Source organism: Carya illinoinensis, chromosome 15, assembly GCF_018687715.1.
Source record: "Carya illinoinensis cultivar Pawnee chromosome 15, C.illinoinensisPawnee_v1, whole genome shotgun sequence".
Taxonomy (NCBI): Eukaryota; Viridiplantae; Streptophyta; class Magnoliopsida; order Fagales; family Juglandaceae; genus Carya; species Carya illinoinensis.
In genome coordinates, this window is record NC_056766.1 from 27,582,573 (window position 1) to 27,586,355 (window position 3,783).

The window sequence follows — 3,783 nt, forward strand, 5'->3', positions numbered from 1 at the left end:
ATCTTCGCAGCAGCTATTTCATCAGGGTGCTATTCAGCACCAGTATCAGCCATATCAGAGTTCTCAAAGCTATCCTTATGTAGCACCTCCTGGATTTCAGCCTCATGTAGCTGCACAGAGTTCTCAGCCTCCATCGTCTACAAAGAAGTCTCTAGACGACAGTATGATACAGATGACCAATACACTTCAGCAATTCATGCAGATTTAGGCTACCACAAACAATCAGAACACTCAGGCAATAAATGAGTTACATGGCACTATTAATAAGATGAGCACGACATTGAGCACTCTAGAGAAAGGGAAATTTCCAGCACAACCTCAGCCTAATCCTCAAGTATACAGGCAACAACAACAGCAAGTGCATAATGTCTCAGGGGATGTTATTGAGACAACGAAGGTCGTTCTTACTTTGAGAAGTTTGAAGGAAGTTCCTCAACCTGAGATGACCCTGGAAAAATAGATAGTTGGTTATAAACCTGAAAATGTAACAGAGACTGATGAAGCTGAGAAAGAACCAGAGGAAGTGAGGCTAGAGTCGAAGAAGCCTGTGAGTGGAGCGGTTGAAATTAATAGGGGGTACGAACCTGTGGTTCCCTATCCTCAGAGATTGTCAGCTGGCCAAAAGAACAAATATCACACTGAGATTAAGGAGATTTTCAAGTAAGTAAAGATCAATATTCCACTCTTGGATGCCATACAACAAGTGCTTTCGTATGCAAAATTTTTGAAGGACTTGTGCACAATGAAGAGGAAGTTGAATGTGAAGAAGAAAACCTTCCTAACAGAGGAAGTTAGTGCACTGATATTGAGTGAGACTCCTCAAAATTTTAGAGATCCCGATTCTCCCCACATTTCCATTATGATTGGTGAGTCATGCATTGGGAGAGCTCTACTTGATCTGGGGAGTAGTGTGAACTTGCTACCATTCTCAGTGTATGAGCAGTTGAGATTGGGTGAATTAAAAAAGACCTCCATCATGTTACAATTGGCTGACGGATAAGTTAAAGTGCCGAGGGGTATAGTTGAAGATGTGTTGGTCTAGGTGGACAAATTTTATTACCCAGTGGATTTTGTAGTTCTTGACATGCAGCAGCCAGTCTCCACTATTCACCATGCACCTATCATCCTTGGACGCCCATTCCTTGCTACTTCGAATGCACTTATCAATTTTCGAAGTGGAGTACTGAAGCTCACTTTTGGGAATATGACATTGGAGATGAATGTATTCAACGCTTGCAAGATGCCTAGTGAATGTGATGATTCAGATGTGCATGTTGTTGATATGGTGTATGATTTTGACGTTTCAAAGTTGTTATCAGTATTTGATTTTGAGAGTGCATCTGAGGATGGCTTTCTTGAGCAATCTGAGGTTTTTGTTGAGACAATTCCTACATCATTAGAGTTGACAGAATCAGATGGGCAGTTGACAGAGACAACTGGGTCTCTTCAGTTATCAGATGTGAGTTACATGAGTAATTGGGCAGTTGAAGCTCTTGATTTACTAGGAGCCATGAAGTCATCAGAAGAAGAGATCCCAATACTAGAGTTGAAGTCACCACCCAAGAATTTGAAGTATATTTTTCTGGGCTCAATTGAGGATACATTTCTAGTGGTCATTTCTTCTCAGCTCACTTTGAAGCAGGAAGCAGAATTATTAACAGTGTTGAGACATCATCTAAGAGCGATAGGCTGGACTATTGCAGACATCAAAGGTATTGATCCTTCAATTTGTACCCACAACATTTTTTTGGAAGGAGATGCGAGACCAGTTCGTGATGCACAACGGAGGTTGAATCCTACCATGAAGGAGGTGGTGAAGAATGAAGTGCTGAAATTGTTAGCTGTGAGCATCATCTATCATATCTTCGATAGGAAGTGGGTAAGTCCGACACATATAGTACAAAAAAAATCTAGTTTAACTGTTATTGAAAATGCTAATGGTGAGTTAATCCCAACTAGGAAGGTAATGGGATGGAGAATGTGTATTGAATACTGAAAGTTGAATTCGGTTAGTCGAAAAGATCACTTCCCATTACCTTTCCTAGATCATATTTTAGAAAAAGTAGCAGGTAATGCTTTTTATTGTTTCTTGGATGGCTTCTCTGGTTATTATCAAATTGCCATAGCACCAGAGGATCAAGAGAAGACCACCTTCACTTGCCCCTTTGGTACTTTTGCTTTTAGAAGAATGCCATTTGGTTTATATAATACACCTGCTACTTTCAGCGTTGTATGATGAGCATTTTTTCTGATATGCTTGATAATATGTGTGAGGTTTTTATGGATGATTTTTCTGTATTTAGTAAATCTTTTGATGTCTGTTTAAAAAATCTTGTTGCTATGTTGAAAAGATGTGAGGAAAAGAACTTATTGTTGAATTGGAAAAAATGTTAATTTATGGTCAGTAGTGGTTTGGCACTTGGGCATTTAGTTTTTGAACGTGGCATAGAGGTTGATAGGGCCAAGATATAATTAATATCTCAACTGCCTATTCCTAAGACAGTGAAAGATATTCGTTCAACACCATTATGTACTTTATTGCAAAATGATCTACTTTTGTTTGCACTAATGAGTGTCAGCATGCTTTTGAGACCCTGAAGGAACACTTAACAATTGCACCTATTATGCAAACTCCTCGATGGGACTTGCCATTTGAGATTATGACCGATGCTAGTGATTTTGCTCTTGGTGACGTTCTTGGACAAAGAGTGGACAATAAGCCTTTGGCCATTTATTATGCAAGTCGTACTTTGAATGATGCACAGAAAAATTACACCACCATGGAGGAAGAGTTATTAGCTGTTGTGTTTGCCTTAGATAAATTTTGTTCTTACATTATCGGGTCTCATGTTATCATTTTTACTAACCATTCTACTCTTAAGTATTTGTTGGTAAAGAAGGATGCTAAACTCAGGTTGATTCGTTGGATTCTTTTGCTCAAAGAATTTGACATCACTATTCGGGATAACAAGGGAGTTGAGAATGTGGTAGCCGATCATTTGTCATGACTGCAGCTACCTGATGTATCTATATCTATTCCGCCCTTGTATGAAGATTTTCCTAATGAGCATCTTTTTACAGTGCCGCACGCTCCATGGTTCGCGGACATTGTGAATTATTTTGTCACTGACCGGATGCTGGAGCATTGGACAGCCGAGGACAAGTGTAAGTTCCTTGCAAAGGTACGATTTTATTACTTCGACACTCAGCTTTTTAAGTATTGTGCTGATTAGTTGGTGTGTCGATGTATTCCTGATGATGAGTTTATCTCTATTTTTCATTTTTGTCATACTGGGGCTTGTGGAGGCCATTTTGCAGCTAAGAAAACTGTTGCCAAAATTTTACAAAGTGGACTCTACTGGCCTACTATATTTAGAGATGAGGAGTCTTTTTGCAAGGCATGTGAGCCTTGTCAGAAACTTGGAAAAATCACAGCGAGTAACATGATGACTCTTTCCCATATTCTTACACTTGAGATATTTGATTGTTGGAGGATTGACTTTATGGGACCATTCCTAAATTCATTTGGGCATTTTTATATTCTAGTTGCTGTGGATTATATTTCAAAATGGGTAGAGGCCATACCTTGTAAAACAAATGATCATAAGGTTGTCATCCATTTCTTGAAAGAATTGTTTGCACATTTTGGCATGCCCAAGGTGATCATTAGTGATGGGAGTTCACATTTTTATAACAAACATTTTCAAAATCTTATGCAGAAACATGGAGTGACCCATAAAGTCTTTACTCCATATCACCCCAGACTATGGTCAAGCTGAGTTG

The 3,783-nt window shown here is 39.1% G+C and overlaps 1 pseudogene; it reads left to right on the top strand.

The window, feature by feature from the left end:
• Nucleotides 1-1,084: 1,084 nt before the first annotated feature.
• On the top strand, nucleotides 1,085-2,598 carry LOC122296770 (annotated as a pseudogene).
• The last annotated feature ends 1,185 nt before the right edge of the window (nucleotides 2,599-3,783 follow it).